A 25924-nucleotide genomic window follows, 5' to 3' on the forward strand; every position below is an offset into this window, starting at 1 on the left:
AAGAGTTTCTGAGTACCAGGGATCGGAGAGGAAATGTGCTCCGGTTTTCCCTGAATCAGACAGGAACTTGCAAAGTTCCTGGAAAGCCTCCAGTGGGAGCCTTCAGGCAGAGTCTTGAAGAATGTGTGGAATTTACGAAACAGACTACAGAGAGGAGAAGATGCTGGGTGGAGAGGTGGAGTGTACAGGCTGCCAGAAAGTGTGCGGGGCTTGGGGAACTGCAATCAGTTTAGTATCTCTAGGACTTTCTGAGAGGTGGAAATGTCCTGCATATGTGACACTCATCGTGGCTGCCACTGGCTACCGTGGCTCTTGAGTGCTGGAGAGGTGGCTAGTTGACAGCAAGACTATGTTTTTATTTTATTTAATTCAATTAATTTAAGTTTAAAGAGTTGCATATAGCTGGTGACTTCCATTATGTCAGCCCAGCCACAGAGAGTAATGTATCTTGGAGGGATGAATGGGAGGAGATGAAGCTGGAGAGGGGAGTGGAGGCTAGGTTACTGAAGGCCTTTGTTGCCATGCAGGTAATTATGGACTTGCTATTCAGGGACGTGGTTTTCCAGTTGTCTTCCATGGAGGCCTGTGGTTCTGTGGTCGCTCAGAGCTGCTGCCAGGGGCTGGCGGGGGAGGTCCCAGGAAGACGGAGCACATGCAAGGAGATCTGCTCCTCCTCTTCCCATCAATCCATTTCATGAGTCTCTTTCTGCTGAGTGGCTCCTGTTTTTATCAGTTTCATACATGAGAGTTTTTGTACAGTATTATAGGGAGACAGTGAGAAAGGGGTGGTGGATTTGCGTTGCTAGAGGTTGGATTTCAACTGTGAGGAAGGGATTGGAAGCAGAGAGGAGTCAGGAGTTGGTCTTAAAAGCCTGGACCAGAGGTGATGCTGCCTGAACTGGGCAGCTGCAGTGGCAAGGGAGAGAGGATGGGCAGAATTAGAGGGAGCTTTAAGTGGAAATGTGTAGTGAACAGAGAAGTCCAGGGAATATGGGAAGAGAAAGGAGTTAAGGGAACTAAGATGATAATGCACAACCCAGTCCATTTGCACCTCAGACCACTCACTACTGAATGTATTTTTTTTTTGTCATGGCCGATAAACTGAGACCCTTCAGAGGCTAACCTGGAGCGTGGACAGCACCCTGCTGTGTGAGGGAAGGTGCAGAAATGACTTTGAGAACATGTTGTGGGTGCCTGAGACAGTCTGACACTGTCCAATCAGCACTGCACCGGAAAGGTGTTTTCCAGGTGGCCTGTGGACCTTAAACATGGCACATGCAGTTCAGAGACCTGGGTAAGGTTCAGGAGTCTGCATTTTCCATAACTCACCAGGTGATTCTTATGCACCCTGGGGCAGGAAACCCACATCTCTACAGATGGTTTGCATAGACTTCCTGACCTTAGATAGAAACTTAGATCAGGGTAAAGATTTTGAGAATCAAGTATCAGGGTATTAGGTACCTGGAGACCCTCAACTGCTGTCTGTATTCACTGGAGAAGCAGCAACAGGGGCCATTGTGAGGCCTTTTCTGAGTCCCATTCTGAACCGCCCTGGGGAGCAGAAGCAGGATCTGAGCCCCAGTGCAGTGCGGGGGGAGGGGGGGGGGGGGCGGGAGGGGGGGGCGGGTGGGGGGGGGCGGTAGGGAGTAATGCTCTCCATGGTGTTAGTGAAATGCATTTGTTTGCAAGTAAGTACCTGGAGGCACTTGGGCACAGGAACTTTACAAGGGAGACTAAATCCTGTGTGTGCTGCAGGGAACAATTGACAGGAAGCATATGTCATTCTTGTTAATGTGACTTCATCTGCCTGTCCAGCTGGTGAGCTCTGGAAGAAACTGCATTACAAGTATAGAGAAGAGGAAGCTGAGGTTCACAGACTCCATGTCTGTTTTTTCATGGGTTTAAGATAGCACAGCTGCTGGGTGGAATTCTAACCTTGGTCTGCCTAACTTCAAAAACCGAGGTTTTGCTACTGTGCTTCCACATGATAAAGAGGTTCAAAATTCTTCTAAAGGTTTTGAAAATAACGAGAGACTAGGACATTCTCCAAGTTTGAATTCACTGTTTTGTTTGCTCTTGCCAAAGCTTCCATGGACTTAACTCAGAAAGCTTCTATGGCTGAGCTCAGAGCAGTTGTCAGACGGGATGGGCAAGAGGCTTATTCATTATTGACACAGATCTGAGTACAGATACACTTTGCTTAAATTCCCTTTCCAATTTCCCTTATCATTTATTAATGCAATTGTTATGTAAAAGGAAAAGAGGCAAAACAAATACAGGGCCAAGAAGTCAAATCGTTTTTTTTTTCCCCCTCCCAAACACTTCCTAAAATGTAAATGCTCAAATGTAGAGCTAAGGTACAGGTTTGCAATGCAGCCTGGGTAACCTTTAAAGAAAGGAAACACTTGGGTTTTAAATGGTGAGAAGCAAAGCCTCTTCAACTCTACGTAAGTAGCTGACCACTTCCCTGTAAAAGTTTTAAGATTTCTCCAGAGACAAGATGAATCATAACAAGTAACCTAAATACACTTTAGTTTTGAATAAACAAATAGCTCAAGGCAAAATGGTGGTTATACTAAAATGAAAAAAGAAGACGAAAGAAAGAAGCTTATCAAGAAATTGTCAAGAACCCATTACAGACTTTCTTCTGGTGGTTATGAAAATGTTCTGAAATTAGACACTTTGAATTTAGATGGTTTCACAATTCTGTAGATATACTTTAAACCACTGAGTTTCACATTTTACCAGGATGAATTTTATGTTACGTGAATTATGTCTCAGTGAAGCTGTTATTAAGTAAAATAGTAATAAGGAAACATAAGAACATTCAGTGACAAAACACACACATAAAACTTTCTATCTACAACCAAGAGGTTTTAAACTAAAAAATTAAAAGATAAGATGGTCACTGTTGAAACATTAATTACTTACCTGGAAGATTTTTTAAAATCTTAAGTGACAGAGAAAATGTATAAAGAAAAGGAAATCATGACTAAAAAATTAAAAATTTGTAAGATATAACTAAAAATAACACACAAGTAACAAATGTCCAGAAGAATAGTTGGGTTTTAAAATTCATTAAAAATGCAAAGGAGTAGAACAGCTAAATATCTTGAAAAAGATCAAAGTTGGAGAATTTATACTTACTTCAAAACTTACCTCAAAGCTACAGTGACCAAAACAGTATTGTACTGGTCTCAGGAAAGCATACCCTAGAGAGTATAGAAATAAACCCATACATTTATAGTTAATTGATTTCATCAGGGTGTTAAGACAATTCAGTGGGAAAAGAACAATCTTTATGAAATGGTGCCGAGACAACTGAATACCTGTATACAAAACAGTGAACATAGATCTCTATTTCATGCCACAGACTAGAATTAACTCAAAATGGGCCCTGGACCTATTGAAAGTGATAACATTATAAAACTCTTAAAAGAAGATGTAGGATTAAATCTTTGCAATTTTGGACTAATCAATATTTTCTTTCTTTCTTTTTTAATTTAAATTAAACAATTTTCAGATTGAATTTATCGGGGCGACATTGGTTGATATAATGATACGGTTCAGGTGTATAATTCTATAGCACATCATGTGTGCACTGCATGTTCGCCACCGCCAATCAAGTTTCCTCTCCTCGGCATTTACCCCCCTTTACCTTCTCCTGCCTCCTCTCTCTCCCCTCCCCCTCTGGTGATCACCATACTGCTGTCTGCAACTAGAAGGGTTTTTTTCTCCCATTCCCTTCACCTTTTTCACCCAGCCCTGCAACCCCCGCCCTTCTGACAGCTGTCAGTCTGTTCTCTGTACCTATGAATCTTTTAAAAGATTTTATTTATTTATTTTCAGAGAGAGGGGAAGGGAGGGAGAAAGAACGGGAGAGAAACACTAAGCAGTTGCCTCTGGCACACCCTCAACTGGGGCCCTGATCTGCAACCCAAGCATGTATACCCTGACCAGGAACTGAACTGCAACCTCTCAGTTCACAGGTCACTGCTCAATTCACTGAGCCACACCATCCAAGGCTATTTCTATTTTGGTTGTTTATTTTGCTTGTTAGATTCCACACATGAGTAAGAGCATATGGTACTTGCCTTTCTCCGACTGGCTTATTTCACTTAGTATAATGGTCTCCAGGTCCTTTCATGCTGTTGCAAAGGCTAAGATTCCCTTCTTTTTTATGGCCAATTAGTATTCCATTGTGTAAATGTACCACAGCTTTTTTTTACCCACTTATGTACTGATGGGTGTTTGAGCTGTTTCTCCATATCTTGGTCATTATAAATAACACTTCAATGAACATAGAGGTGCATATATTTTTTGAATTAGTGTTTGGGTATTCTTCAGCTATATTTTCAAAAGTGGAGTCACTGGGTGATAAGGCAGTTTCATTTTTAATTTTTTGAGGAAACTCCATACTGCTTTCCACAGTGGCTGTACCAATCTGCATTCCCACCAACATTGCATAAGGGTCTCCTTTTCTCCACATTCTTGCCAACACTTGTTGGTTGATTTATTGATGACAGCCATTCTGACAGGCGAGACATGAAAACTCATTGTAGTTTTAATTTGTTAATATTATGAGAATGCTTTGCATGACATCAATGTAACCTGGCTGCCAGGGAGAGTGAACCGGAATGCACATGTGTGAACAATGACAACTTCACTGTACTAGTCAGTGAGGGCGGTTCAAGCCATTGAGAGCATGTGTACTGTGTGGCCATCACATTCAAAATAATCCAGTGAATAGAGGAACAAATCTGCAGCAAATTTTGGATGAAGCTTGAACAGTCCTCTGCAGAAACTATTCAGATCACTCAGAAGGCTGTCGGGGATGATGCAATGAGTGCAGCGGAAATAAAAGCGTGGCACAAAGGCTTCAAAGATGATTGAGAGTCTGTTAAAAGTGACCCACATTCTAGAAGTCCTGCAGCACACAGAACACCTGAGAATGTTGATCGTGTGTGGGGTGGGCTGCTATCAACAAAGATCAGTGACTGACCTTGCAAGAACTAGAAGCTGATCTGGGGATCCCAAAAACCACTGTGTCTGAGATTTTGACTCAGGATCTTGGCATGAAATGCGTCGTGGCAAAAGTCGTTCCAGGGCTTTCGCCACTAGAGCAGAAGGAGCATCGTGCTTCATTTGGGAGAACTAGGTGAGGTCCAGGGTTCCTACTTTAAAGGGGACTGAGGTGTCATAGTTTTATGTATGTTTCTTGTATCTTGTAGCTTCTTCAGTAAATATCTCCATTTTTCATATTACGTGGCTGGATACTCTGGATAGACTTTGTGTACCAATGAAGATGTTTAAAAACGTAAAAGTGAAAGACAAATACTATATGATCTCACCTGTAAGTGGAATTTAATCAACAGAACAAACAAGTCAGCAAAATAGAACCAGAGACATGGAAATAAAGAACAAACGGATTGTGTCCAGAGGGATGGGGGTGGGGAGTGGGGGGCGGACAAGGGAGGAAGGAGGCAAAGGGTCGTCAAGGAACGTGTATAAAGGACCTGTGGACAAAGACAATGGGGGGAACTGAATGTGGGAGGTGGGGGTGGGTGGAGTGGGGCAGAGTAATGGGAGGTAAATGGGGGCAATTGTAATTGAACAACAATACAAATAAATAAATAAAAAGAAAAAAAACTTAAAGAAAACTGACAGTAATGCAAATTATGCAGTTCTTTTGCTTTCCGGAATCCTGTTAATTACAACCTCTATGACTAGCTAATTCTCTAGATCCTGGGGCCCGATGATAATAGACCTGTCCTTAATGAGGAATTTCCTGGACACACTCCAGACAAGGGCAGGGAGTCTTGGAAAATCTGCATTGTCCTTTGATCAACAAAATTGGTCAAAAGAAATTAACTATCACTTTGGAAATACAGGTTTTCTGTTAGGCAGAATCTTTCAAAACTTAAGGTTAATAGCTGAAATTAAAGCAGGGGTTTTGGGTACTGGATGCCTTGTTAGCATGAGCCAGGCCTGCAGGAGACAGTGCCAGAGCTCAAGTGCATTTGGCTCACACTGCTTGAGCACCTACTATTTGCCAGAAGTTCATAGGCACTGGAAAGCAGCTGACAGTTTAGGCAAAGAAACGAACACATTTAAGATTCTATGTGCAGTGCTGCAGGGAGAGTTCGCAAGAAAATGCTCAGAGGACACGGGCCCGTCGGCCATTGGCTGGGCGAGCAGGGGAAGCTCGTTGGAGGATTTTCTAAAAATGAGTAAGGGTTGGGACCGGAGTGGGGTTGCAGAGTGCAGGCATCCGGGATGTACAGTCCAGGGAGAGAAGAAGGGCACCGTGGACAGGGAGATCCAATGTCTGAACACCCCCCCCCCCCCCGCCACGCCCCCCCCCCCCCCCCCCCCCCCCCCCCCCCGCAAAAGAAAGATTGTTCTCTTCCCTGAGTCTGTATTTAAGTTTCTTTGAGGAAGGAATGACTTTAAAAGACAAAGTACCTGAGCTTGAGAAGGAAGTGATTTTGACTAAGTGTGACTTCCTCCTTAAAAGTGTCACCTCAGGGAACTGCTTAAAAATATATAGCAGAGGGAGAGCTATGTTAGTCTTCATTTTCACTTCCTTTGTCATCTCTTTGCACATTCAGGTAAATTAAATACCAAAGTTCTTTTTTTTAAAGATTTATTTATTTATTTATTTTTAGAGAGGGAAGGGAGGGAGAAAGAGAGAGAGAAACATCAATGTGCGGTTGCTGGGGGTCATGGCCTGCAACCCAGGCATGTACCCTGGCTGGGAATTGAACCTGTGACACTTTGGTTCGCAGCCCGTGCTCAATCCACTGAGCTACGCCAGCCAGGGAAAAAAACAAAGTTCTTCATCATAGGAGCAGCTGTATACACACACACACACACACACACACACACGTATATATGTATACATGTATATATATTTCAAACTTAACACAAATTTTTTACATTTCCTTTAAAAACATCTTTATTTCAAACATACATAGGACAATATAATGAAAACCTATATTCCTGTCAAAAAGGGAAATACTATATACTTTATAAGTATATATAATCTGTATTTGTTTTCTGCTCCTTAAATTGAATTTCTATTTACTGTGGCCAATGCTATATTTATTTCACGTGTTTTCACAGTTCTTGAAATATTTGGCAAACTTACTTTCTTTTTGCCCCACTTTAATAGCTGAAACATTACTGGATTACACTAGAGATGATCTTTAAACTATCTTTTGACTTGAACATTTTCTAAGATTGAGAGCTGTCACCAACCTTGTAATAACTGCTTTAATCCACCAGATGTCAATGCAACATAGCAACCTGTTTTTGGTAATTTAAGCCTCTTAGATCCTAGACTTAACATCAGGAGAATAATAATGATTTTTATCTTTGCTATTTATTTTTGTTAAGAGATGAACATAAAATATTTAAAAAAAAAAAGACAATAGGTAATCCTGTTCTACTTGAAAGACTATAAGCATAACTCTAGTAGAGGTAATATTTTGCAAAGGTATCATATTCTCATGGTTTAAATTTAAAAATTCAGTTTCTCTTCAAAAATCAACACTTGGAGACTATTTCCTATCAGTTGTAAGTAACTGACATAAAAAATTGAAAGTCACTAAATTACTCAGTCACTAAAGAACACTTATTAATTTGAGCTGTTAAGGAGAAAATGTTCAATATCACCAGCAATAATCCAAAATAGTATTATATTAAATTATGTATTAAATGTGAAATGATTTATTAAATTATTAATTTAATACTTTTTTAAATGACAGGTTTTAAATTCCTGATGATAAATTAATAGTCTGTCACTAAACATAAACATTTTTTTCTCCATGGATAAAGGATGAGAATAAAAATAATTTTAAATACAGATCAATGTCATGTTTAAATAAGAATGTTAGAAAGATTGGCTAATTTCTTCCCCTAAAACTCAAATGCAGCAGAGTGGGAAAACTGCTGGCATTGCAGTTGTTTAGTTTTAAAAATTCTGCCTTTGCCTTGGCATGTCAATAAACATTAGGTTCAACATGTTTGAATTTGAAGCACACATACACACGCGTGCGTGTGGGCGTGCGCACGCTCCGGGCGTACCGTTTCTCCCCACCGGGCATTGTGGAAAGTAGGAATAGCACGTGAGACGGAACAGCACCAGTCATTTCTCAGTTCCTTAAACCAGCAACGACCAGGGTGGTAATGGAGGGTGAGTCAAATAAATCGATAATTCCAATGAAGGATTCATTTTGCATTAAATACCTGGATTATTTGAGTTTATGTAACAATCTCAACTGTAAACTGCTGATAAGAAAGGCTTCAATTTAGAAATATTTATTTCCATTTAAAGTCAGGATAGTAAGCTATACTCAGTGAGATTACTTTCTATATCCTTCAACAAACTTAAATCTATATTTTACATTCTTTTCTTTGTGAAATCATTATTAAAATAGTTGCCAGCTTAACAAAATGACATTTTTACTGTAGAATTAGAATTGTTGTTTGAACTTTAATATATAGATTTAAAAAACTTCATTATAACAAAGCACATAATATATAACACTCCTAGGAATAGTCCACTATTTTCTTGGACTTATATTTTATAGGATTTCCAGAAAGTCACTGGAAGATTCAGAAGTCTAAGCTTTTTCTTAAGGCCATGTGATCTCTATATAGTTTTATTTTATATTTATCTTAATATACTTGGAACAAGCTAGTGGTGTGATACTGACAATCTTCAGGCCCAACACAAGGCAGAAAAGCACGTATGTTTTAGTGATTTCCTTCCACAGGGAATTCCACCTCCTGGAAATTATTTACAAAGGCTTTTCCGTGGCCTTGACCGATTATGTTTTTGGGAAAGAACAACCCCAGAGGCAGGCCCGGAAAGAGTGGCAGAGGCAAGATCCCCTCCCTCCCAGTCACGCTGCAGGCAACTTGCTCCAAGCCAGGCTCAATAAAAGCTCATTTAAAATGAAAATTACAGTGAAGCCCAGGAATAATATCAGGCTATGTAGAAGAGACAGTGCTATTTGTGTTTATTTACACCATACTTGTTTGCAAAGAATTTGAGGTATCGAAAAAAGAAAAAGAAGCCCTGGCTGGCGTAGCTCAGTGGATTGAGCACAGGCTGTGAACCAAAGTGTCGCAGGTTCGATTCCAAGTCAGGTCACATACCTGGGTTGCAGGCCATGGCCCCCAGCAACCGCACATTGATGTTTCTCTCTCTCTTTCTCCCTCCCTTCCCTCTCTAAAAATAGATAAATAAAATCTTAAAAAAAAAGAAAGAAAAAGAAACGGAATAGAATGGTGGCTGTCAGGGCTGCAGTTTGGGGAACTGGGGAGATGCTGGTCATGGGACACAAACTTGTGGTTAAAAGATGAGTGAGTTCAGGAGCCCTAAAGCACAACATTGTGATCATGGTCAACAATATTGTGTTACAGACTTCACAGTGCTAAGAGACTAGATCCTAAACGTTCTTACCTCAAAAAGGAAATGATAACTACGTGAGGTGGTAGAGGTGTTAGCTAACACTAGGGTGGTATCGCCTTAATCATATTGCACTACATAAATGTATCAAACCAACATGTTGTACGACTTAAATAGACACAATGTTATACATCAATTATATCCCTGTTTTTAAAAGTCAAGGGCAAGCAAGCAAAATATAACCAGAAACAATGAAACAAAGAACAAACTGACAGTAACTGGACGGGAAAGGGGAGGGAGACAATGGGGGGAAAGGGGGAAGGGTCATGAAGGAACATGTATAAAGGACCCATGGACAAAGCCAAAGGGGGGGAGGGTTGAGGGAGGGAGGAGTGGTGGGTGGGGTGGGGGAAAGTGGTGATGGGAAAGTGAAGACAATGGTACTTGAACAACACAAAAAAAAAGAAAAAAGAAAAAATAGTGGGGAAGAATCAGCAGAGAACTAAACCACTGTTAAGTGTTACAACAATGTACTTAATACAAGGGGCATCATCAGCTCTAAATTAAAGCAATGGCCACCATCGGCTCTAAATTACCTTAAAACAGAAAATTATTGTAAACACATGAATAAATGCTATTTAAACATGATTTAGTGTAACTGTTTATTGGTGATATTCTGATATATCTAATATATGTGTATGTATACATGTGTACATAATAACAGGATTTATATCTATGTCTATATCTGTGATATTTATCTAGATATATTACCTTAACTGCTTACTACCCAATAATTTCAATGTTTAAGTTGTATATCCTTAAAAAAAATTAAATGAACTTTATAACTATAAAAGGAATATATTTCATTGTAGGGCATGTGGAGAATGTAAAAAGAAAATAAAAAATTTATATAAGCCTACCAGTATCTTGGTTTATTTCCACTTTTAAATATTTATTTTTTAAATAATTATACAAATGTAAGTTTGGTATTGAATTATTTATTTATTTACTTTTAGAGAGGGGGAAGAAGGGAGAAAGAAAGGGAGAGAAACGTCAATGTGTGGTTGCCTCTCTCATGCCCCCAAACTAGGGACCTGGCCTACAACCCATGCATGTGCCCTGACTAGGAATTGAACTGGTAACCCTTTGGTTTCGCAGGCTGGCAATCAAGCCACTGAGCTACACCATCCAGGGCAGTTTTGTATTGAATTTTAATTCAACATTTTCTCATGAAAAATTTCCAAGTTTTTAAATATGCTTTGGAAGCATCATTATAACAGCTGCATAATATCTGTTAGATTCATAAGTTAGAAATAATATTTGTTTTGCTATTTATTTACTGTTGGACATTTTAATTATTGTTAATGTTTCACTATTGTAAATAGTACTACAATAAACATCTGGACATATACGTATGTGAACCTATCTATGATTATTTCTTTAGAAGTAGAATTACTGACTTAAGAACTATAAATATTTTCGAGATAATTGTCATTTTGCCTTCCTAAAATTAATATCAACTTACATTTTTATGAATAATGTATACATACCTGTTAAAATGAACATTGAGAATTAATGTCAATCAACCTGCAGCCTGCAGGCTGCACACGGTCCAGGATGGCTATGAATGCGGCCCAATATAAAATCATAAATTTACTTAAAATCATTTTTTGCTCATCAGTTTTTGTTAGTGTTTATGTATTTACTGTGCAGCCCAAGACAACTCTTCTTCTTCCGGTGTAGCCCAGAGATGCCAAAAGCTTGGACACCCATTTTACTGGACTTCCAGTCAAGATGGTGGCATTGGTAAACATGGCTCCCCTCATCAAAATCACATCTAAACCACAGAACAACCATCACTCAGAACCATCGGAAACTGAGCTGAATGGAAGTCCTACAACTATGAAATTAAAGAAGAAACCACATTGAGACTGGTAGGAAGGGGAGAGATGTGGAACGAGGTGGCCCCACACCCATGTGTGGCAGATAGAAATCAGGAGGGATATCCTGGGAGCAATGGGCCTCAGCCCCACATCAGGCCCCCCAGCCCAGGGTTCCAGTGTCAAGAGGATAAGTCTCCATAAGTTCTGGCTGTGAAAACCAATGGGGATTGAGACTGCAGAAGACAAACTGATGGAATCCCAAACTCAATTGAGAGGATCCCATTCTTCTTAAAGGGCCTGCCCACAGACTTACTCCCTCTGAGCTCCAGCACCTGAATGGCTGACCTTAGATGTGCCAACAGCAATCAAGACTCAACTATGAGAGGAGAATGTACACAGACCACACAGTGGGCTCACCTTGAGTACCCAGCTTGGGTGATAGAGGAGGCTGTGCCACCGGATCCTTCAGGACACCTACTACATTATGCTACTCTATCAAGCCTTGGAGACATAGTAGCTCTACCTAATATGTAGAAACAAACACAGGGAGGCTGCCAAAATGCGGAGACAAAGAAAAATGCCCCAAATGAAAAAACGGAACAAAACTCTAGAAAAAGAATTAAACAAAATGAAGAAAAGCAATCTATCAGATGCAGAGTTCAAAACACTGGTTATAAGTATGCTTAAGGAAATTAGTGAGGACCTCAACAGCATAAAAAAGATCCAGTCAGTAACAAAGGATACATGAATTAAAATAAAGAACAACTTATAGGGAAGCAATAGTAAAGTGGATGAAGCGAGAATCAAATCAGTGATTTGGAACATAAAGAAACAAAAAACAACCAATCAGGACAACAAGAAGTAAAAAGAATCCAGAAAATGAGGATAGTGTAAGGAGCCTCTGGAACAACTTCAAGTGTACCAACATTCACTCATAGGGGAGCCAGAACAAGAAAAGAAAGAGTAAGAAATTGGAAACCTATTTGAAAAAAGAATGAAAGAAAACTTCCCTAATTTGTTGAAGGAAATAAACATGTAAGTCCAGGAAGCACAGAGAGACCCAAACAAGATGGACCCAAAGAGGCCCACTCTGAGACACATCTTAATTAAAGTGCCAGCGTTTAAATACAAAGAGACAATCTTAAAAACAGCAAGAGAAAATTAGTTACCTACAAGGGAGCACCTGTAAGACTGTCAGCTGATTTCTCAAAAGAAACTTTGCAGGCTAGAAGGGATTGACAAGAAATATTCAAATTGATGAAAAGCAAGGACCTACAGCCAAGATTGCTCTACCCAGCCAAGCTATCATTTAGGATCAGAGGGCAGATAAAGAACTTCCCAGACAAGAAAAAGCTAAAGGAGTTTATTATCACCAAACCAGTATTATATGAAGTATTCAAGGGTCTTCTTTAAGAAAAAGATAAAAAATATGAACAATAAAAGGGCAATAAATACATATCTGTCAACAATTGAATATAAAAAACAGAATAAACAAACAAGCAGAACAGAAATAGAATCATAGACACAGAGAATGTTTTGATGGTTGCCAGATAGGAAGAGAATTGGGGGAGTGGGTGAAAAAGATGAGGATTAAGAAGTACAAATTGCTGGTTGCAGAATAGTTATGGGATGTAAAGTAGGGAATACAGTAGCCAAAGAATGTATGTGCAGAACCCATGGGCATGAACAACAGTGTGGGGATTGCCTGAGGAGCTGGGAGGGGGGGAAGGGAGCAAAGGGGGAAAAATTGGGACAACTGTAATAGCACAAGCAATACAATATAATTTAAAAAAATAAAGGATATATTTTGAATTGTGCAGATTCTAAATAGGATCTTAATGTGACTTTATTGCATGTTGCTATAGTAATGAGTTTGGTAATTTTTAAAATATTCACTGAAATGAATGTTTTTTCCAGTCAGAGATTGTCTATGTTTTGTTATTAGAGAATTAGTGATTTTTAGAGACTTTTATTATTTATTACGGGCAGCCACCTCTTGTCAAAATTATTTTTACCCAATTAAAATATTTATGTTTATATTTTGTTTATTGTTTTGCATTTGCTTTTTTAATGCATAGAAGTTCTAACTTTATTTCATCAGTTTTTCTTAGTGATCTTTTTATTGCCTTTATCTTAGAAAATTCTTTTGTACCTTTATATCAGTTTAAATGGGCACATCTCTTTTCATCTAGTATTTTAGAGTATCCTCATTTACACTAAAATCTTTAATAAATCCATTAGTGTGGTGTAAGTTAAATATTTATCTTAATTAATGTAATCCTAAGGTCAGATTATTGGAATTAAAGGAGAATAAATTTGCCGAGCACTTTAAGGAGAGCCAAATGAACAATATTTAGAAAGATTATTAAATAAATTGGCATAAAAGGGCATATATTAGTAATTTCTTGATGAACTATGCAAGATAAAGATTTCTAATAAAATGGCAAATAAAAATAATTTTAGATGCATTTACATGAGAATAAATCTGAATAATTCATGAATGTAATTTCAGATTTCAGATTTCTGCATGTTTCAACAATGTGAAAATGACAGAGCTTGATTCTTATCCTTCTGATTGCTTAATGCTTAAACTTGTTGTAGGAAAAAATGTTTTCATGCACAGTGTCATCTTATTTTATATGTTAAACAGTGTCAGTAAAATTTATTGTTGCTTACTTAAAATAAAATATGTAAACATTTCTGTATCTGCATTTTCCCTGGTGTAAAGTACATTTTTGACATTTCTGATGAAGCATCTGAGGAGCTTTCCAGTCTTTTGCTCATTGGGGTTTAGACACTGAGATCATTGTTAATTCACTAGGGCTAAAAATGAAATATAAAAAACAAAACTTCATTTGTCATCCTCTCAATAAAACTAAGCTATGTGCTTATTTGCACAAAGACACAGGGCCAATTAATTTGAGTTCAGTTTGGAGATACTTCACAAAACTGTTAATCTCATAGATAAAACCGTAATGGGTGCTACATTTCATACTAAAGAGTTTTAGCAATTATTATCAGATATAATGGATAATTTTATGTGCTTTTCCTTTTGGATGGTTTCTATATGTTAACATATGGTTTATACACAACATGTTACATACAATTATAGCAGCATATTGAGATAAAATTTATCTAGTCATTTATCTTATAACTATAAATAACTAGAGCACAGAAATACTCCAATTATATTCTGTAGACAAATAGAATCCTTATTTTAATTAAAATTCATTCAATGGATAAGACCAAAAATAAAATTTCTTCAATTAAATTTAAATTCTTACCGTGGATTTTAAATTCATATCAAGGGCTTAAATGCATTCCACTAGACTTAAGATTTATTTTCAAGAGGTTTAAATTACTATGAAAAGCTTTTGTAATGAATTATATTCATAATAGTTGCAAATAAAATAAGAATACAAGTAAATTATTATTTTTTTAAGATTTTGTTTATTTATTTTTAGAGAGGGAAGGAGGGAGAAAGAGAGAGAGAGAGAAACATCAATGTGCAGTTGCTGGGGGCCATGGCCTGCAACCCAGGCATGTGCCCTGACTGGGAATTGAGCCTGCGATGCTTTGGTTCGCAGCCCGAGTCAATCCACTGGGCTAAGCCAGCCAGAGCACAAGTAAATTATTTTTAAAGCAACATGTTCTTAATCTAGTCTATAGTTCAAGAATTTTAAGATGATTTTTAAAAATTTTATTTTTGTTTCTTCCGTTTAAATTCCTCTTACAAAGTTTTTTTGTTTGCTTGTATTTTTGTTCATCTATTTGTAAGTGGTTTTAATTCAAGGGGTATTAGAAATGTAATGACCTCTACTTACTAAAACATTTATAACAACACATGATAGACCACACATATACATGTATGTGTGTATATATATAATGGTAGATCATTATTAAGATGACAACTATCTTCTGCAAATGTTAGATTTTTAACCTTTTGTTCTTGAAAAAAATTACATTAAATGAATATCATTTCTCCTTTCATTGAGAATGTTGAAACAAATGAATTTCCAGTTCAGGATTATGCCTTTAGCTGAGAGTCTGTATTTATTCTTAGAAGAAATTTGAAGAATTTCCTAGTTTGAAGGCTTTCTACAAGCCCAGTTTTTTTTTACCTATTTTCTAAAGGGCCCTGGAGCCTTGGAATTATCCATGGGTTGAATAGTTTTTCAGTTGCTCGAGAATTACTGAGAAGGAAAGGTAGGGAGAGAAGGGTTGACAGTGCTAGGTTAGCCTCATTTGCCTTAGTGTCCATATGGACAAGCATCAGTTGAAAACTTACAGAATCTCTGTGGGAAAAATAAGGCTAATTCCCTCTGGAAGGCCCATCTGGTCTCAGCCTTTTGGTTTAAATGGGTAGCAACCTGAAAAAGCAGGGTCTACAAAACTCAAATACCTGTTTAGACTGATAGATGTGTTTTTATATTGCCACTTGGTATCATTTGATTACTGCCTGGTTTGGCTTCTTGTAGTAGCTGAGGAGCTATGGTTTGGAAGCACTAAATTAATTTTTCTACCTACAGTCTTCAAAATTGTACAGCCTGTGAGCAAAATAGATATTATTTCCCCATAAAATGAGTCATGAATTTTAAAGAAATTAACCCTTAAGCCTCCTCACATCCCCCAAAGCGCACAGGGACAACTAAAGAGAGTGTCCACCACAGTTTCTGAGAAACACACATTTCCCTGGGGAAAACTCTAAGTTTGAACTGCTGAAGAACTTTTAGACCATTTTGGTTTTAATTAAGAGGGATCAACTTCTGGAATGTATTATACTGTACAGTTTCTTCACTAAAAACAATATTTTATATTAATTTGGAGAATGTCTGATTGGGTTTTAGCCCTGCTGTGTGATGTGCCTTTCAAGTTCAAATGGTGTCTCAGGTACTCTTTGTTTCACCAGGATGGTGGACGTCAGCCTTCCAGAACGTGTTCTGGAAAAGTCTCCAAGCGCAGTTCTACAGACTTAAAATGCAAGCAAGTTCAGGACATGCAAATGAACTGTGGTCCAATTAACTCCTGGAAAAAAAAAAAGCCCTAAATGTCCTGTTAATGAACTGTATTCAGGCGCTAAAAAAAAGCATTCCATCGTGATGGGATTATAAAAGATCCTGCCCTTGTAAAAGCCACTTTCAGGTGGAAATAAAGGGGGTAACAGTTGTTCAATTAGAGATGACCATTCATCTAGGAGCGGGGGAAGCCTTTCTGTGATAAGACCCGGAAGTCTTGTTCTTCTGCTAATGCGATTTCATACATTTTTGTCGCACGGTGGGCTCAGCAGCATTCCTGGTCTGTTGCCTCGGAAGGGAATTGTTCGGCGCCGTGTCCCGCGTAGCCCTGCCCGGAGTCCTCATGCTGAGCCGTGAACTGATCCCATGGTCGCAGTGACGGTTGCTGGAGAAAGCTGGCGAACGCTAATTCATTCCCAGCCTCCTCTCCCCATCTCTGTCTCCAGCCTAGCCTCCTTTTCATTTTATTCATGAGCTCATCACTGGAGAAGAAAAAAACTTTATTTGCATGATAACGTTAGATTTAAAAGCTATAAATAACGCAGAGCTGTAAGTATTGCATCCCCCCCCCCCCCCCACAGCGCCACCTCTCCTAAAACCTGTGTGTTGCACATGCTCACACGAGAGTATGGATGGCCTTTGGATTTTCTTCCCATCCATCTTACAGCTCTATTCAGTCTTCAGCTTCTTGAAACACAACAGTTAAAACTGGGATAATTTTGTTTTGCTTTCTTTAAACAGAGACGAAAGACTCTGGACTTGTTTTAACCAAGCTGTGACTCCGAGTGAAACATGGCACCCGGCTCACTCAAATTGGAGACTGTCATCATTCCGCAGTAAAAGTATGTTGCAATATAATGTATCTGGAAAGCTAAGAACCAGAAGACCATTTTTGTTTTGTACTGTCTGTCCAACAGAGGTCTAGGCAACTGACCTGAGAAACAAATTTTCCTGGCTTTGACACCCAGGAATATTTGTCAGGTGCTTAATGCTCAGGCCAAACTTTAAATCATCAATATAATAATTACTATTGGTCAAATATTTTCAGGAACGAAAGAGTTACTCATTTGAGAAAAGGCTAAACTCTTCTCAGGTTAAGTATAAGAAAGTCGTAACTGCATGTCTCTCCTCTCACTCTAAAAAAGAAAATCCTGTTCATCAAATCTGTCACTCAGGTGTGCACATGCACTTGAATTTGCAAAGAATCCTTGTGTCCTCTGCATCCAGTGGCCCGGGCACTTGGAGGTGCTGACCTGTGCAGGAGTTGGTCCTGGGCCCTTAGGTTGTTGTGTCCTTGCAGCAGCCAGAGTGGCAGGGCTGGTGGGCTCGGGGGTAGAGGGGCAGGGAGGGGGGAGGGGTGATCCAAGGTGAGGTTGGCACAAACTTTTTTCCTCTTGGGTGAAATACACATTGTGTACTGGCTTGATTTATTAATTCTAACTCATCGTGAACCAAAATATGAACTACAACTTTAGGGAGACTGTAGGCCAATCTTCTCTTTCAAAACTAACATAATCATATCCCTTTTCTGGTATTATCTTCATATTGCAAAAAATCTCCCTCAAGTCCAGTTGGAATCCTCCTATCTCACTTTAAGCCCACTGTTTCTCGTCTGGTCCCAAGTGAAAATCAATAACAAATTTAGATTGCTTATACCGTATCCTTCCTAAACCCAAACGTTTGTCATCCAGTGCTCCTCAGTTTACATCTGGGGGGGGGGGGGTGCGGGTGTGACTTAGCCTACAGCAAGCATGTAGGAGGCTTATCTGTCACTGAAACAAATGTCATTGAAAATGCCCCATTCCTCTGGGTGGTAGAAAAAACAGTCAATTTAAGGTGTCCCCAAGTTCCTTTGGCCACATTTTGCTTTTCTTTAGCACCCTGGGAAGAGGAAATCCTTTCTTCCCTTTTTGTGCCCCTGCCTACCGCACTGGGCCTGGGGTATGCGTGGCAGTTTCAGGTCCGCTCTGCAGGCTCACCACTCAGACCTTTCTGGTGCTCCTGCACCCTTCCGGTCACAGGACTCCCAGGGCCTGAGGCTCCACCGGGCGCTTCACGGAGGGAAGGCACACGTCCTCCTGATCTTGCAATTTCCACACCTACCAGAGGGGAAAGAGCTCAAGGCCCACTGCCATCGAAGATCACCCATGTTTCCTGGAGTCCCTCCCCTTTCCTCAGCTTGGACAGCTTCCTAGGGCCTCTTGGGAACCCGAGTGCTTGCGACTCAAAAGCTAAAAGTCTGCTCTGTCGTCCCTCCCAGGAAGCAGTAAGATAGGCAGGCACCTTTAGGCTAAGTAAATGGAGAACTACGAACACAATGATACGCAGGGAAACAGTTATTCTTCACTCTTCTCTCCAAGGCTGCTTTCCAAAAAGGCATCCTTTGGTTACTCTTTGTGCCTTTCCTACTGAGTTCAGGGGGGGAGAGAGGGTAAGGCAGGCAGTGGGGAGGGGAAGGCCCTTTCCAAGAAGAAGGAATAGGATGTGAAAGATACAGAGAGGACAGGGTTAGATTGCATCCCCTGCATTTTTCCTTTCTTGTTGTCTTCCTCCATGGTTAGTAGTTTCTGTTGTCTCAGGGGAAGACTGATACAGCTGGAATAAAGTTTTGGAATGCAGAGAGCTCTTCTTGACTTTCAAAAGTTTAAACCTAGAGTGTCCCAGGACATCGAGTTAACCCACCAACATTAGAGTTAGACCAGTGTTTGAGGACAGACGCAGCCTTCTGGCACAGGTCTGGCTGAGAGTGCTGGGGCTGCGGGAGAGAGCTGGGACGGGGCTCAGGGATGTCAGTGTGGGCAGAAGGAGCTGTGCCGCTGACTTCTCAGATAGCACCCTCCTGCCCTGCCCCAAGCGGAGTCCCTGAGCTGGGATGGACACATGGCCGGAGCCCTGGGAAAACAGTGGCAACCCAAGAGCACAGAGCACTGGAGGCTTTCCCTCAGAGTAGAGCCAAGAGACGGGGTAATCCAGGGGGATTTGCCTCAATCTAGCCCCCATGCAGTAAAGAGACTGGAGTGGCTGCACAAGCAGATAGGTGGGGTGGTAGCAGGAATTTCTCCACATCCTGCCTGCTGTCGGGAAAGACCACATGTTCCCAATGCTCCATAGTGGCCACCCTCTTCTGCACACTCTTCTCTTCCCACGGACAGTTGTGTGCATGTGTGTGGGATGGGGGTAGTAGGGATAAGTATGCCGAAATCACAGGCTACTTGGAATTGACACTGATTAGAATTCAGTTTATAGAAGATAAGGAAAACTGCATTTCTTGAACACTTGAACTTGTGTTACACAGGGATGAGAACCAAGCAGAGTTCATCAGAAATGGCAAAAAACAAAGTAACTGGAGATAATGGAATAGAGCAACCAGACGCACAGGAAGGAAGAAGGTATCCACGGGTGAGATTCCCAGAGGCGCTGCAGCCTGAGCTCTCCAGCGTGTTGGAGAGCTCATTGGGTCACGAGGCAGTTCAGACAGCTTCTGCTTCGGGGTTGTGCGCCAGGGGAAAACGGTGGAGGCCCGCACCACCTGGGGAGAGTACGAGAGAGGCAGAGCGGATACACACAGGAGACAACACGTCCGTTTTGAATGTGCCGAATCTGAAGAGTCCTAGCAGCGCTGACCTGTGGTGCTGCAGCCTAGCCATCCAACAGAACGTAGAGCAGTTAGAGGAAGTGCGTTAGAGAGACATGTATGAACATAGATGGCTCTCCAAAACATGGCGCTGAGACGACAAAAAAAAAAAAAAAAAAGCCGCCAAACCCACCAAAACCCCCAAAGCTGTAAAACAACACAAAGTATGAGGTCATAAAAGTCCAAAACATATAAAACAATAGTATATTGCTTAAGAATATATGTGTATGTAGTGAAAGTATCTTGCACTATAATAAAACACTAAATGCTATGGGAAGGGAGAAAAGTGAATGGAATTGGGAAAGAAATAACAAGATTCCAACAGTATCTATAATATTGTATTTATTAAAAATCTCAAGCAGATAGGATAAAATGGGGAGATGATAAAGCTAGCTAATATGTTTACATTTCCATCACAATACATTTTAATGTGTTAAAAATATAACAAAAGTGACCAATCAGTAATTCTTCTGTCTAGAAAATGAAAATAATACTACTGGCTTTGCCTATTCCTCTGGCTGTTATAAAATTGAGTTTGGACAATACATGTGAATTCAGTCCAATGAGTCCTACAGATGCTGCTGGTGTCAACTAGCAGCACCTTATGTGCCAATAAAATCATGATTTAAAAATAAAATTCAATTGATACCAAGGTGTGTCCTATAATTGACCATATTAAACATGTAGAAGTATATAGCTTCTTATATATTCTAGACAGTTAAAAATTATACTTGGTGCTAGTTTAGTAGTGCCCCAGTAACTTACCTTTCATGAGCTCTGGATCTTGCCAGCTGTGTTTTGCCATCTACAGTCCATCTTTGTAATATGACCCTTGAGGCAGGCAAGAGATTGCTGAAGTTATTCTTTCTCTGGAGAAATTTTAAAACTTAATTTTATCAGAATAATTAGAAAAAAAATGCTACATGTCCACATGGAGTTCTGAAGAAGGGAATGAAAGAACCTGTGTTATATCTCTCTTCTCCAGGAAGGCTGTGCTCCGCCCGGTGAGGACAGCGGCCAGGCCAGTCTGGCTGGCTCTCACAGGCCCAGGGGCAACATGAAGTGAGCAAAAGCAGAGAGAGTGTGCAGCTGTAGCTACATGGGTGAGTGAAAATGTCTCAGTGGTGGAAAGAAAAAAGATGACTATTTATTCAGAAAATACTAAGGACCTACTGTGTGCCAACATTGCTCAGAAATGAACTAACTGGACAAAATCCCGCCTTCTTGGGGTTGCCATGCTGGTGGGCTCCCTTCCACTGCCCACGTATTATCAGAACTCTGAGGGAGGAATGGGAGAAAGTGAGAGGAAAACCCAGTTGATCTGAGCCAGCACTGCCGACCACCGGAAGGAAGACTGTAGGGGCTGGGGGGCGGGGTGCAGGAGTGGGAAGGGAGAAGGAAGTGCAGCGTCCTGGGGAAACGTGCCAGGTGATCTCAAGTTGGCTGGCTGCCCGGGAAGAGTGGTCTTCCTTACTAAGTGAAAGAGCCTGTTTGTGGGGCTGGGGGGTTAAGATCAATTTCCTGCTGTTGCCTCTCCCCTCTCCTTCCCAACGAAGCATGAAACAGAAATAAAAGAGGAGGGAGTGGTCCCTCTCTCCCAGGGGCCTTCACAGGGGCTGAGTTCGAGGGCAGCGGCAGTGGAAGGTACCCGAGAGGACTTATCAGAAGACTTGGGTTTCAGTGTGAATTCTATTGCTAACTCACCATTTACTGGTGTGTCAAATGAATTTAGCGTACATAATCACTAAAGGCTCTCTCAGTCTAAACTATCTGTGGCTGTGTAATTCAGTGTAATTCACTAGAAGCAGGAATAAAGCTGATCCTTGGTTTGTGAATACCTGTTCCTTGATTCAAACTCAAATATTTACATAATGGTTATTATTAGAATAAATAGAAAAGGCATGGAAATGCCTGTATATAACAGAATACCTGATACTCCTGTATATAAGAATGTAAGTTGGAATACCCCAGTGATATTTTTATCATCAATACTGAAACCCTATGGTATGAGAAGTCAAAATAATTTTTTAATCGAAAAGCAATCTGCGGATAGCCATCTTCTCTTCCACATAAAGACCACATTTTCTCACCCACAGAAACTCTGCCTTAGATTGTAGCTGAAATATTAATTTACCCATGAAGTTTCTAATATTCTCCGTGAGAATGAATTTTTTCTTTTCTCCTCTCTCAGCAACTTTATCCCTCTGTTAAATCACTTGGCATATTCCGACCGGTATATATTAGGGGTGTGTCTATGTGTGGGCACACATGCATGTAATTCCCACAGATTGTGAATTCTTTGAGGGTAGGGCTTATATCTTACTCATCTTCCTGTCTAAACAATTAATGCAGTACCTTGCCCAAAGTAAATGGCCAATTCATGTCTGTCGGATTGCACTCTCTGTCCTCTGACCCGTTATGCCGACTGTTCTGGGTTAGGCAATGTCTCAGTTTCCTCAGATCTTGGGCAACTCAGCTAATAGACATGAAAACCCACAGATTGTAGAAAAAGATAAGACCAAACACACAGATTGTTTGAGTCTTGAAAAGGACATATTACAGATGGACTTGATATTGGCAAAACACCAAATAACATAAAAATGTGTTAGAATTGATTAATTCTGTCCAATAAATAAACAAAGTTACTTTACCTTCCCAGTTAGTCATTGGCCCATCATCAGTCCTGGCCCAGGCAGGGGTTGGATGCTGCAGGCCCCTCAGGTCATAGGGCAGAACCATGTGACCAGAGAGCCCCGGACAGGGCTTTTGTGAAGGTATTTCATACAGTCCAAAACTACCCTGCTTCTAGAACATACAAGATGGGCCCCATTCGGGAGAGTCTCAGTTTCCCGTCTTGAGAGACAGGGAAGGCAGAGGCAACGGTAGCAAGTTGACCTTACCACCAGCCATCATGATGATGCTCTTCTTCTTCTGGGGGAGAAAGGGAACCCTCAAGCAGACGCTCCAGACAGCCAAGCCCGAATGTGCTCTTGGTGTTCGATCCACCACTTATCATTATAATGCTTCTTAGTAAACATCTCTTATGTATAAACTCTGGGCCAACTCGGGTTAATGATACGGTGGGGAGAGGATGGCTGGTGCAAGGTGAAGAGGAGACAAGACTAAGATGAGTAAGAAATCATTCTTATCGTTGGATATAATCCAGGAAAAGATGGACATGTTCGCACTAGAAAGGGAAGTGGTTTGGTGTGGGCTGAATGTTGAGTTTAGGCAATTTCTAACTTCTACATTTAGTCCTAAGCTCTTTTCTCTTCAATTATTTGCACCATCCGTCAATAATGGGCCCCAAGAAGCAGGTGTAACAAGCACACAAATGACAAAGTTACTGCTTTTAGGGAATGGGTAAACATCTTTTGGAGAAAAAAATGACTCTGTGAAACAAAATCATATAGAATAGTCTTAAGTGCTATGTCATAAGATAGAAACACTACATGTGACCACAGAATTTTACTATAAAGAAACTTGGTGTTGGCTTGTGCAATGGGAGATGTCATGGAGGAGAGGACGTGAGGTGGACCTTGAAGAAAGCGAGGGCTTACAGTGGGGAGAGGATCCCAAAAGACAGCCAGCCCATTGGCATCATAATCATATTGTGTAACGTCTTTTCTGCAGCTATGTGACCATTGGCTCTTAAGAAGCCTTGTGTACTCACAAATGTTTGATAAAATATTGATTTCAGTTGGGTGGTTGGGCAGAAGGAAGTTAGGAACTAGATAGTTTCAGAAACCCATGTACTTTTCCTGTAGGAAATTCATTTTTAAGAGTTTTATAACAAACTGAAATAATCTAATGTTACAGACAATGATAGGTATAGCACATTAAGACCAGAACACAATCAATGAATTGCTAGCTCATTATTATTTATACTCATGTTTGGGGGGTAAAATTCCAAACTGATGGAACCTATTTAAAACACACACACAACAGCCCTGGCTGGCGAAGCTCAGTGGATTGAGCATGGGCTGCGAATCAAAGTGTCACAGGTTCCATTCCCAGTCAGGCCACATACCTGGGTTGTAGGCCATGGCCCCCAGCAACCACACATTGATGTTTCTGTCTCTATCTCTCATTCTCCATCCCTTCCCTCTCTAAAAATAAATAAATAAAATCTTTAAAAAAAGAAAGATGAAAGTCAAACCATCAATATTCTAAAAAAAAAAACCTACACACAACAACAACACAAGGTGACAGCAACCCGGCACAGAGCTCCCGTGCCTCAGTCGGCTTCTGGCCACCCTGACAAACAGGCGGTGGGGGCCCCTGGACAGCTATTTTCTCAGGGATGCCATGCCAATACCTGATCAGACTCCCATTCTAATCAACAGGCATGGAATGAAATTAATGCAATTAATTAATGAAATGATATCTAATTCTCATTATGAAAACTTAAGCCAGAGGGGAAATGCCATGTTTGAAAGGCAATCTTAACCTTAGCAGACTCCCAAGTGCTTTCAAACATATCACCTTGTTGGATGCCCACTCAGATGCCTGCAGGTGGTAGGCAGACTTCCAAGACGGCCCCACAATGATACCTGCCATCTGGCGTTCACACTTTATGTAGTCCCCCCTCTTGGTTGTGGCCTGGGTCTACAGACTTGCCTCTAACCAATAAAATACGGCAGAAGTAATGGGATGTCACTGAGGGAGAGCAAAGTTTTGCCACCTTCAAATATGCCTTTTGGGATATTGATTTTAAGCTGGTTATTTTAAGAATAAAAAGATTCAGAAATAACCTCTGATGTTCCCCATCACGTGCCTAAATAAATTTAGAATGGAAAAAACTGCTTAAAAGAGGGGAGTTATCATCTTAACATAACATGAACTAAGTGGGGCATTGGGACAATTTAGCAATTTGGGTTTGTTAGACTCCCCTCAGGTCCCATTGTTTCTGGGTGGCTCAGCAAGAATTTGTCTACCAAATGTTCATTCCTTCTCACCTATCTATGAACTGCCTACGTTCCCTTCGAAGTCCCAGACCCCTGCCTCTGCTGAGTCCACAATGGAATAGAATCCTTAACCGACCAACATGTCCTTGGGTCCCGTATTCTTAGAGAATCCCTGTGTGTACATGCATAATAAATTTGGTTATTTTCCACTGTTAATCTATCTAATGCCAATTTGATTATTAGGTTAGCCAAAAGAACTTACGAGAATTATTTTTTCCTCTCTTACTGGTAGAAAATTGTGGGCAGGCAAATAATGGTAAATAAGGGTTAGTTAGGTGTGTTATGTAGATTCCTCTGGTGCATGATAGAAGCCTAGAGTTGTCTCCAGTGATTACTTTCTGTCCCTCTTGGTAGAAAGGGGAGACGGGACACCTTTATAAATTTATGTGCTGCTTTTAGGGAAATAGCAGGGTGATGGAGAGCTTTCATTGTATCTGCTTCTTTTTTATTGCCTTCAACTTAAAATAATCCTTATGCTAAAGTGAAATACTTGGGGTGGCATATTCTGTTACCCTTCAACGGCAATAGGGAAGTAATATATTCTGGAATGTGGTAGGAGTTAGTAACATCTCCACTTTACAACCACTCTGGTGTGGCTCAGAGACATTAGTAACTAATGCTCAGTAGCACAGAGTGGCTGGGCTAGGACAATCGTGATTCTCAGGTGGGTGATGAGTCAGTGATCCCTCAAACTATGTTCTTCCTTCCACACATATGACAGTGTGACACATATGGACCGTCCAGCAACGTCAGTTTCTTTTACCACTTCTCTTTCCTCTCTACTTGCTAGTGCTCAGCCCAAGCCAGCTGCCACAGAGAACATCTTTTTCTGTCCCACATTATAATCTATAACTGTGAGGAGTATTAAAAGATTCGGGGATGCTGTGTTTGGGTCAGGCTCACCTCACTTTGGTTGGTGGTAGCTAAGCTTCACACATCTGCACTGTCAGGAGACAGTGGTGGGAGTGTTTTGAGGTCACAGGTCTGGCATCAGGCACACCTTGTGA

The 25924-nt window shown here is 40.5% G+C and overlaps 1 long non-coding RNA gene across 1 annotated transcript; it reads right to left on the bottom strand.

Moving 5' to 3' along the window:
* On the bottom strand, positions 1 to 20972 carry LOC118500345. The gene is made up of 4 exons (XR_004902913.1): positions 20716 to 20972; positions 16562 to 16798; positions 3160 to 3212; positions 1 to 720 (listed from the first exon to the last, which is right to left on the bottom strand). It is a non-coding gene; the product is annotated as an uncharacterized LOC118500345 (long non-coding RNA).
* Between the last annotated feature and the right edge of the window lie 4952 nt (positions 20973 to 25924).

Source organism: Phyllostomus discolor, chromosome 4 (genome assembly GCF_004126475.2).
Source record: "Phyllostomus discolor isolate MPI-MPIP mPhyDis1 chromosome 4, mPhyDis1.pri.v3, whole genome shotgun sequence".
Taxonomy (NCBI): Eukaryota; Metazoa; Chordata; class Mammalia; order Chiroptera; family Phyllostomidae; genus Phyllostomus; species Phyllostomus discolor.